General features: G+C 36.7%; 1 pseudogene; it reads left to right on the top strand.

The window, feature by feature from the left end:
• Nucleotides 1-10,897: 10,897 nt before the first annotated feature.
• Nucleotides 10,898-11,623, top strand: LOC124521548 (thyroid transcription factor 1-associated protein 26-like; annotated as a pseudogene).
• The last annotated feature ends 598 nt before the right edge of the window (nucleotides 11,624-12,221 follow it).

Here is a 12,221-nt window from a genome sequence, read left to right as displayed (position 1 = left end):
GTGAATAATACTGTTATGAACAGGTGTGTACAAATATCTCTTTGAGGCCCTTGTTTTGATTTTGGGGGATATATCCAGAATGGGAATTGGGGAATCATATGGTAATTATATATATATATTTATATATATATAATTATATATATATATTTTTATTTTATATATTATATATATATTATATATATATTTTATATATTTTTATATGTAAAATATATATAATATATATAATATATTATAATATATCTATATATTATATACAAATATATAATATATAAATATATATAAATATATAAATATATAAATAAGTATATAAATATATATAAATATATAAATATATAAATAAATATATTATATAATATATTTTATATGTAAAAATATATATATAATATAATATAATATAATATAATATAATATAATATAATAATATATATACACAACTACACACATATATATTTAATTAAAGGGAGATATGCCATGGTTTATAATTATTCTCAATGTTATAAGTGACAAAACTAAGTTCAAAGATGAGAGGTGATGTCTCAAGGTCACATAGTGAAGACAGACATATAGCCAAGACTAGGAGAAAGTTCTACTGTCTTGATCCTAGAATTCAGATTTTGAATGGCCTTTCAAAACCAATGAATCTGAGTACCTATTTATCGTTGGAGACAAAATATTGAAGCCTAGAAAGCAAAAGTAATTTATACAAGGTTGCACAGTGAGTCAGTTGCAGAGTATGATATATGATACAGCTTTACTGACTCCAAGTTTGGTAACTTCCCCTTTAGACCCTATAGCAGAGAATGATTTGGCACACTGAAAATTGTATCCGCTGCCTACCTCTTAAGGAACTGCCAATTTCTTCAATGGCCCAATCTTCTAAGGATGAAGACTGGGTAGTAAGGACTGTAGGGCCATCTGTATTTCTCAGGATCTGAAAATTAGAGCAGTTTGACTGCTAGGGGCATCATACTAAAAAGATTTTCAGCTAGTGTCAACAGTGGTGAATAAACACCTACGGAGTCCAGATTGGCTTCACCATAGCCACTTGCAGACATGCTTGCCTGACACAATTTGCAACAAATGTCCAGGCATCTAAGGGATCTTGACATACCAAGAAAGAGAGGTGATCCAGAAGAACTTTAATGGTTTTCAACTGAGGCAACCTTCTAATCTTCAAAAAGTTCTTGTATGTATTGGCTTATGTGAGCTTCACAATAGTCCTATGAAACTACTTCATTACTCTCATTTTAGAAATAAAGAAACTGAGGCATGTAGAGGACATATGACTTTCTTGAAATCACATACCTGGGGGGATGTACCAAATCAATCTGACTCCAAGGTTTATGCTATCATCACTGTCTTGACATCAGCTAACTTTCACAGACTACCTTGGGCCTCAAATGTCCAGGTTTCTTTAGCTGTTTTATCTTAGTGGCCTGAAAGCTTGATGCCATAAACCAATCATTAAACCAATGCTTTGTCTATAACAGGAGTTTCTGAACTGTGGTTTGCTAAGCCCACAGCATTACCTAAGAACTTAATAAAAATGTAAAATTTCTACCTCCATCTAAACCTACTGATCAAAATCTCGGGGGTATGGCACAGCAATCTGTGTTTAACAAGAAAGTCATATGGCCTCTAAAAGTCTCATTTTCTTCGTTTCTAAAATACAACTTATGAAGCAGCTTTATGGGGCTGCTGTGAAGCTCACATAAGCCAACACATGCAAGAGCTTTTAGAAAAATAGATTTTACATAAGTAAGTAGAAAAACATTTTCAAAGAGTAGCAAAGTTATTCTGGATCACCTCTACTTCTTGGTATGCACCTTAGTGAAAGTGAGAACTTCACCTGAATTTTCCTGAAAAAGCATTCAATTGTTGGCCTCAGTTTGTCAGTACAGACCTAGCCCAGGTGACCTATTATGCCCCAGTGTCTCTATCTGTAAAATAGGAAGTGGCATAGTTCATCATATCTTCTTGGATTAATAGTGAGGAAGAACGAAGCTTGAGTACAATGGCTACAGTATGGAATAGAGTCAGACAGACCAGGTTTGACTCCTACCTCTTAACTGTGAGCTGCTTGTTTTGTTTCGTTTTGTTTTTTAACCTCAGTTTATTTAACTGTAAAGGGAAGGATTCATCCATTGTCTTAAACATTGTGGGTCATTATACAGGGCAGGCAGGAAATAAGATTCCATTTTGTAAACATTCTCCTTGTCATCATTGCCATTGTTTGAGGCCCAAAGTCCAGAGAATGGATTGCTATACTATGTCCAGGAAATAGGTAAGCTTATTATTGGTTACCTACACCACTGTTCAAAGTACAGATGCCATGGCACTACCTACACAATCAGTACAGATCCACTGCCAGGTCCCTGCTCATGTCTGTGCAATTGTTCAACCCCAGAGCATAATATTATGCTAGTGCTATGTTATGTTTCCCTGTCATAAGCATATCCTTGTAAAATAAAGTGTTCTTAAAGCCTATATTGCCATGATTTATTCTAAATGACCCATCCTGACTGATTCTTACTCAAGAGCAATCAATCCAGACTGGCTCAGAACTTATGACCTGTATAGCTTATCACAAAAAAATTCACTGAGCCAGTCTTATTATTTTTGTTACTCATACTTTCTTCTCCCTTCAATTATGAACCTCTGATACAAGATGAAGCCCAAGCATATGGATTTTTTTAACACTTCCCTGATGATTCTGACCAGTCAATATGAAGACTTTGTGTTTGAAAACCACTGCTTTAGATTATATTTAGATATAAAGAAAGCATACGAGCACTCCTTAACCATCCCGTGCTTTCCTTTCCTACACTTATATGAATAAAAGTAGCAATATCATCTACTAGAGTTACTTGATGCAAGTAATTGAAAAATATAGGTCTTGTCACAAAAAGATTTTCCATAATAGTATCACTTTCAAGCAGCATTTGTGGTTTCATTAAAATAGTTGAAACTGATCTAATTATCCTCACTTTACAAATGAGAAAACCCAAGATCAAAAAGGCTAAGTGACTTAACTAACGATGGCCAACAGAGACAAAGCCAAGATCAGAAATGTAAGTCCTCTAAGCCCACTGTTCTTATTCACTCTAAATCTCTTTTCTTATCTATAATTACAATTCTTCTTCCCTCGCAGTCTGGTTTCTTTTCAACCTGGCCTCATTTTTTCCCAGTCCAGGACCTGTGAGTCTTATTGATTCTATATAGCTTCACTAACATACTTGGCCTGTGGGGCCTCTGTTCCAACAAATGTGTGGGAGAGAATGCTGTGCAAACATGCCCTAGCACACCTGGCTCAGCTTAGTAGGGGAAGTAACATAGCCTAAGAGTTCTGACCCTTCCATAGGAGTGAGTACACCAGCAGCACATTCTGGGCCAAAATAACCTACAATTTGCAGTCAACACAGTTCTGAAAAGTGGCCGAGACTGTTTTTCCCATCCACATGGTATTTCCAATCCAGGGAGCTTCACCATATAACCTTATAGTGGTGGTGGTAGGAGTCCTAGGTAGAATTGGCCGACACTAAAAAATCACGTGAACACTAGCCTGGAGGTCAGCATGTCAAGTTTCCGATATTCCACTTTTTGGGTCTCAGTGTCCCTACCTATAAAAGGAAGAGGTTAGGCTCTGTCATTTCTAAAGTCCTTTTTGGCTTTGACATTTTATCATTCTAGGCAATCAACTCTTTATAGAATGCTTCAGATGTCTGCAAGACTTGGCTAGAGAGTGGAGCAGACCCCAAACTTAGGTCGTTAAGCTTTGGGCAAAAAACCTGGGGAATGTGGGCTCTGTAAGCAAAATTTCAAGATTGGCATCTTTCTCATGTTTAATGTTTTAAAGAATAACAAAGTAAGTGAAAATTGAATTTAGAAATTATACGCTTTTTTCATTAGCAGAAAATTTGGATTCTGCAAATGATCTAATTAACTACCTGAATTATACTGAGCTGGACTCCATTAGAGCCCACCCAAGTCTTTCTCCATCCTTATCCATGAGTCTTCTCTTCTTTGCAGCAGATGGAAAGACATTGGCATATTAAAGGCCAAGATGGAGATGGGATATTACTCTGAGAAAAGATTAATCTTTTGTCCTTGGCACGGCAGTACTAAGAAATATTTATTTAAGCATTTATTTAATCAATAAACATTACAACACCTACCATATTCCAAAGACTGTTCTAGACACTTGGAATGTAGAGATCAATGAAGCCCATAATAATTCAAAGCAATCATGTGAGCTTTCTATTTTTCCGTCCTGGGTTGCACAACTCATGCCTTGGATGGCCAAAATACTAGTGTTGGCTAAGATTCTGACCTTCAAGAGGGGGAAAGAAAAGTGGTGAAAATAAAGTTTTTAGTTACTCTTTGTATGCCATCAATTGGCTGGCAAAGCTTAGATCTCAAAGGGACTAGCAGAACATAGCCATACATCAGCAATATACAAATTCCATATGAAGGATCTGTACCATCTCCTTGATCTTAAATGACTTGGTCTGAAAAATCCCAAGACTATATCCTTAGCTCTTGATTTGTCCATTCTTCTCTCTTGATGTTCAGTTTCCCTACTACTTAACTCCCAATCCTTTTCCCTGATAGAAGAAAACTTTTTCTAAAGTATAAAAATATGAAATTTTCCAAGGTTTAAACTGAAGAATGCTCAGGATAAATAACTAAAGTAAAGGAGCCAACTTGCCGGAAGACAGTGTTAGAGATGCTGGAATCATTGCCCTTTCCCAACTAAAGATTCTCCCTCCACAAAATTATTTTCTGGTCGCTACTGGGAGCAAGTCATGCTTTAAAAAAAAATTAGTGAGGTTTAGGGCTGAGCGCATTGGAGGAATGTGGACATTTAAACTTTTTCCAACTTACTCTTCCAAACGTAGACCATGTGTTTTCTGATTTGGGATCAGGGGTCCAAGACTTCTCCACATGCTATCACTCTAGGACTGGATGATACTGAGGCTTAAGTTCAGACTCATGATCAATCAGAACCCATCTCACATCATTTAATAGAAGTCAATAATACAGATACCCTTGTAATGAATTTTAGCCAATGTAATTTATCTGTAAGTCATTCCCATCTTACACAAGAACAGAGAATTTGGGGGATTTAAAACAAGTGAAGTCTTCCTAACTGGCTTTAGTGGGATGAACATAACATAGCCTAACCAACCATTGCAGAGAGGACATCAGAAAGATTGGTTTTCCTTGAGGCTTATAAATGAGAGTCTAGACTGAGTGGAAAGATGGCCAAAATATAAAGAAAACTTTAATGCTATAATTAAAAGACCAACTGTGCTCTGTTCTTGTGTATTATATACAACAGTAATTCCTGTGGATCCATGAAATGTGTCCTGTGGGGTTGACACTGCTCTGCATGACCATTTCAAGACACTGGGAACTTTCTGAATTCTGTGTCTGGCTTCATGCAAAATCCAGCACACAGATCTTCCCTTCCTTCTCCTGGGGCTTTAGAGGCATGCTTATGGCAAGAGGAAAAGTATATTGCTAAGTCAGCATTCCCCAGCCCATTCAGAAGTCTCCTCCTAAGAAGCAGAAACTGATTTGCATGGCTCATATTGCACCGAAGAAAACATCCCCCAATGTGCTATTCTTTTTTGAACTGATCTGTAAGGGACAGGCCATGGTTGGCAGAGGGCAACAAGCAGAGGGTAAAAAGAAAATGTGACTTCTTCCTGCTTTGGGGTCTGTCTAAAAGATGTGCAGAGGATTTCTGTTATCTTTAATTTGCCTAAGTGTTATTGTTGTGTGGAGGAACCAGCCTAACCCCATTATTCTTCAGGCCAAAACACCTGAACTTGAAGTACCAACCTATTAAACCTTGGTAAGATGACATAGAGCTGGGTATAATGAAGTTGCTGAATGTGAAGCTGGGGAAGAAATGGCTGAAAGAGAGGATGATGTTTTCACTGTGACTCACCAAAGGTTCCAAACCCCTATCTATAGACACCTCCAAGAATGGGGGATCTGTTGTAGCTACTCTAAGATTTGGCATATTTTAGGACTATTTCATACCCTGGATCTTTTGGTCTGAAGAGATACATTCTACATCCCGCATTGCTCTCTTGACCCAAATGCCTCTCCTATTCACAAAATAGAACTAAAAGGAAATAACTTTTTCCCTGGTTTTATTCTAGTCTAGATAGCGTAGTCCAAACCCTCCTTACTCCCAAGTCTAGACAAGGTTTCTGATTTCTCTCTCTATGAAACTCCACTTCCCTATACACACACATTACCAGGTTCACTTGACAGGCTAAGGGCCAAAATTAAGCCTTCATTTAAAACTGGGGGATTTAATCAGGATCCCAGAGGGTAAAGTATACTGAACTTGAATAAGATCTGACTTTGGGAGTTGCCTCTGTTACTAATATGTTGTGCGATTTTGACAAACTGCTTTACTTCTCTGAGCTTCAATTTATGACTTGTAAACTAGGGATACCTATCTCTGACTAATCCACAGCCCATTTTTTTTTTTCAAAACTGGATGAGATAATGGAGATGAACAGACTTAGTAAATGATGTAACACTTTGGGAATAGGAGTTATTGGAGAATGAGGTCTAATAAGTAGATTAGGAAACTCACTTCCTGGATCCTCTAAGATTGGACCATCACAATAACTATGTAACTGAATACTAACAAGACCCTTCCCCATTTTCAGTCATCTGGGGAATGAATCACCAGGGAGGAAGTGTGGTTATGTGTTGTGGGATATTCCTAAGGATAAACATTTAAAAGCCATTTGTTTGAGCATCAGTTTTGTACCCAAGTCACTGTTATAACCATGAACATAATATCAGTTAATAAATAATGCAGCTACCATTTACCAAGTACTTCTGATAGGGTAGGCATGAGCTAAGTGCTGTATTATATGCATTCTATCATTTAATTCTCACACACCCTATGAAAGGGATTATTTTTATCCCCCTTTTATAAATAAGGTAATCAAGAGACAGAAAGGTAACAGAACATAGAATCGCTACAACATGAACCTTGGACATTTTAACACAAAGCACATTGTCTTAAGCCTATTTAATACCACCTATCCCTTCTCTGAACCAAACAGAGCCTGCAAGGGTTCTTAAGGGCTCCTCCAGCTCCAATACTCTGAGGATCTATGTTTCTGTTTTTAGAAGATGGAGAATTAAACATAGCCATAGGAAATAGAGATGAGGTAAAACTGCTTTGTGCTTTCCCTCTGAAATCATCCCCTGAGTAGCAGCGATAGTGGAAAGGGAAAAGGAAATTTAAAACTTTATTTATCATCAGATATTTACATAGCAACTTTGTTTCAGGAACTTTTCTAAGCACCTTACAGATAGTAAATAATAATTTAATCCTCATGATAACCATCAAAACTGAGATACAAGAGCCCAGAATCACAGATAGAAAGTGGCAGAGCCAGGGTTCAAATACAAGCAATTTGGCTTTGGGATGTGTGCTCTTAAGCACTATACTACGTTCTCACTCTATTTAATAGTTGCCATATGCCAAGTACTCTGTTAGATGATTTCCATAAATAGTCTTTGACAATATTATGCTTTTCACAAATTTTTATTCATAGAATCTCTAAACCTGAAAGTGTACTCAGAAGGCTTGGGTTCTAGTGGTGGCTCTGCTTCAGAGTTGTTGTGTTGACTTGTGCAATTCCTTTTCCCTCTCAGTTTTCTCACTTGCCAAAAGAAAAGACTTGGCTAAGTTGTCTCTGCCTTTCTAGGATTAGTGTGATTGTAGAGCTTATAATTTATCTGGTTTGTAAAGCAGAGTTCTCTTCCTCATGGCATCTCTTAGGATCTCATCTTTTGTTCAAGGGTGCTTTTTGCTCAAAGGGGACAGTTACAACCAAGCCAGCCTTCTGTAAGCAACTATTTTTTCTACTCACCAGGCCCCTTTAGCTTAGTTGCTACCATCTGGAGTGAATTACACTCACTCTCACCTCAGCAACTCTGCTTCCACCATTCCTTGCAGTCATTTCCCCAAATTGTTAAGCATCTTCAAGACCGAGCTCAAAACCCACTTCCTATAGGAAGCCCTTAAAGCTCTTGCTGACCACCATCTACCTAGACTCAGCCAGAATTTGACTCTCAATTACTCCTTTCCTGGTGTGAGCTCCCTGAGGCATATCTCATTTGCTTTAGTTTTTTTTTTTTTATTCCAATTAGTTAATATACAGTGTAATATTAGTTTCAGGTGTACAATATAGTGATTCAACACTTCCATATAACATCCAGTGCCCATCACAACAAGTGCTTTCCTTAATCCCCATCACCTCTTTAACTCATCCTCCCATCTACTCCCCTCTGGTAACCATCAGTTTGTTCTCTATAGTTAAGAGTCTGTTTCTTGGTTTCCCCTCTCTCTCTTTGTTTCCCTTTGTTAATTTGTTTTATTTCTTAAATTCCACCTTTTTAACCAAAGTATGGCTGGCATACAATGTTATATTAGTTCCAGGTGTGCAACATAGTGAATTGACAAATCTATACATTACACAATGTGCACCACCATAAGTGTAGTTAGCATTTATAAGCAAACAATGATGTTACAATATTATTGACTATATTCCCTATGCTGTACTTTTCATACCCTTGACTTATATATTTTATGACTGTAAATTTGTACCTCTTAATCCCCTTCATTTATTTTGCCCATATAATCACTCCCCTCCCTTCTAGCAACCACCAATTTGTTCTCTGCCTTTATAAATATGTTTTGTGGTTTCTTCATATCTTTTTTATTCCTACTTACCCATCAGAGTGACTCTCACAATGCCCAGCAGATAACTAAGTCATTCATTAATGATTTGTTTAAAAGAACCTTATAAGAGCCTTCCTAAGGTCATTGTGCCCCCATTTCATGGTCTGAGACAGTCTGAGACAGGCAGCATCTCCTCTCCCTCCAGTTAATTAGCTGCTCAAGACTCCATTCTTGTTTCATCTGGTCTTCTGAGGTGAAAAATGGACATCCCATGACTTCCCCTACTTAAAATATTTGCATGTCCTGGGCACAAGCAATAAAGCTCATTCCTACATAAATTTGCCTCCATTTCTAGAAGAGAAACTAATGAAGTTTGAATTTGGAATAAGGTTTGTGCCTAGAATATCTCCAAGGCACTTCGGGCTCGTTTGGAAGTTTCATTCTAGCTGGCTGAATTTTCTGTGGCACTGGACTCTTCATGAAGAGTAGAAAAGCTAGCTATACAATTTTTCTACAGCCAATGTAGTACAAGCTGCAAAGTACTTAGGCACAGATGTCTAATTAATTTAGTGGGAACATTACAGAGATTATATGAATAGAGACAATATTGAGAAAGACTGACTCCCTACAAAATCAATGAAAAGGGGACGCTGGGAAAAAAGAGTACTCAAATTATTCTTCTTCTACCTTCCAGCTGAACCCAAATATTTGACAAATTTAATCAATTTGTATTGAGTACTTACTATGTAGCAGACAATTCACTGTAAACTTTGAAGACGATAAAGTTGAAGAAATCACAGCCCCAACCTTCATATTATCTAGTAGAATCCTCTTTGTGTTTCTCTTCTCAGATCGTATGGCTGAAATTGCCCATCCCCTTGAGTCATGCTATTTACCTACCAAGCAATGTAATAGACTCCAGCTTTCCAAAATATCAAAGTTCAAAGTCAAATTTAATCTGTGGTCTATGTGAGACTTATGAACCTCTCTTTTATGTGTGGGGCTTTGGCATCTTATTTTTTCTCTTCAAGACTGAGTTTGGACTTCTGTGAGCAATCTAAATGTGTTTTCACTTTCTATGATTTCCCTTTTCAGTGCTTCAGATATGGTACATGGAATGAATGGAGCTCTAGATCTAGAGTCAGAGAGACAGAAGTCAGACTCACAGTTCTGCCATGTTTCAACTGTGTGACACTAGGCAGGTCACTTAACCACACAGAGTTTCAGTCTCCTTCTCTATAAAACAAGGGTATGGTATCTATTTCACAAGGATAATTCAAAGAGCTCATGCTTGTAATGCACTAATTTAGATGCTATAACATGACAAAGGCATTATAAATAATTCCCTAGCCCATTCCCATATTCACTTTCCCTATTACATTTTGAGAAAAAGGGTAAGAAGACGTTATCTGGTTTTCTGGAGTTGAATTTGAGGTTAAAATGGAAAGCACTTTGTAAACTATAAGGTGCTATGCACAAAAGATTAATTATGTGCCATGATTCTCTAACACATTTGTGTGTGTGTGTGTGTGTGTGTGTCTATGTGTCTGTGTGTTTGTTTACTGTTACCTCTTGGACTATTACTTTTCTAACTATTACCTTTACTGATTTTCACTTCCTCCTGCTAGGCCCCATGAGGGACTGTTTCTCAGCTTTATACTTGTTTTCTTACTCAATGAACTGATTTTGCTTTCCAAATTTAACTGTCACTTCAGCAGTTATAAATCAGGGCTGAGTCCTGCCCTCACCAGGGTGTTGTTGGAAAGAGCAAAACGCCCTTAATATCAAGTCCTCAGAAAATGGTGAAGTACTTTAAGAGTCTTAATTGTCAACACAAGTACAAATGGCAAAGCTACATAGATGTTGTTGCCAAAATAACATGACGTGGAAAGAAGGGCCAGGACTTGGAGGCAGAAATCCTAAGATCAAGGTTCTCATTAGCTCTGACACAATAACTCAGATTTATATAACACATTACAGCTGAAAAATGCTTTCACATATGTTCTCTCACTGATCCACTCAATTGGCTTCCCTGTTCCAAGCTCTCAATGCTCAAATCCTGCCAGCTAGAGTAAACTTTTTGAAACACAGACCCATCCATATTCTAAACTCTTCAAGCGCACCCTACTACTGATTAAATATTATAAAGTATGACTTGGCTGGAGCACCATGGCATCAGTGAGGCCAGCAGCAGGGTGGCCACCAGGGAATGTTTGGACATGTAGCAAAGGATTTTCTCTGGTAAGATTCAGGAATAAGAATGTGAAGAAGAGGACAGGGCAATCCAATCATCTGCAGGCCATCGTGGGAAGAGTTCATGAGGGACAAGGCTTTGCATTCTGAATAAAACTGAAGATTCAGCAAAATTTCAAGAAATTCTATGGAGGGAAAAGAAGGCTCAAACCTCACAGGAATCCCAATCCACAGATCGATACCCTGGTCATCTGAAACATCTTTATTTAGCTGAAGAGAAAAGACTCAGGAAGCAACCTAGAAAAGTTGAACAGCCTCTGTCAGAAGAGCAAGCTGATCAAACTTTGCCAAAAAAAAAAAAATATATATGGCATTGACCAAGCTTTGTATGAAGAACATTGTAATGTTAAGCAGCAGAACAAGGTAGCATAAGAATAAACTCCATTACTATTCAAAAGAAAAAGAAAACATCAAATCAAAAATTGTATGAAGAATATGAACAAGCACAAGCAGAGTGTGCTAAGAAACAAGAACTTGAGAAAACAAGAAAGAAGAAGCTCAAACGCTCTATAAAAAGAAGAAAATGGAGGTATTCAAAATACATAGCAAAAAGTCTTAAAAACGGGCCAACCAAACTTGAATTCACAAATGGAGTATCTTCTTAAAAAATATAAGAAAAAATTATATCACACATATTCTTAAGAGTTAAAATATCTGCCTTCTATTGAGTTCTTTTGTATATGTACTGTAACTCCTAACAGTTAACTAAATTTGTTAACATAAAATGGATTGCTGAACTACACTAAGTACAAAATGTACAAATATTTTTATTCTTGTGAAAGAAAATTTTCTATGTATGCTCTACATAACATATTATTTGTTTATATATTTGCCTTTGAAGGAAGGTGGCCCCAAGAACTGAAAGAAATTTCTATTTGAACAAGTTTAAGCATGTAATATTTTTGTGCATATGAAATTCAGATGCAATAAAATTTGTTGAAAATAGAAAAAATAAAATAAATTAATAAATAAAGTATGATATATCTATAACAATAAAATGCCATGCGGTCATGAAAATGAAAGAAATGATTTTATATGTAATTATATGGAATAATTTTCAAGACATTGTAAGTAAAATAATAATAATGTGCATAGCAGAGTAGAGAGTATGCAACCATTTATATTTTAAATAGGAGGTGATATTAAATATATTTTTGAATAAGTATGGAAAGGAAACTGGCAGCCTTGGGTGTCAAAGATTTGCCATAAATTTTCTTTTTACTGGTTATATTTATTATAT

Source organism: Lynx rufus, unplaced genomic scaffold, assembly GCF_022079265.1.
Source record: "Lynx rufus isolate CCGP_SWC_20201006 ecotype Redwood Valley unplaced genomic scaffold, mLynRuf1.p SCAF_30, whole genome shotgun sequence".
Classification (NCBI taxonomy): Eukaryota; Metazoa; Chordata; class Mammalia; order Carnivora; family Felidae; genus Lynx; species Lynx rufus.
The sequence above is the reverse complement of the archived record's forward strand: the minus strand, read 5'-3'. Positions and strand labels throughout refer to the sequence as shown.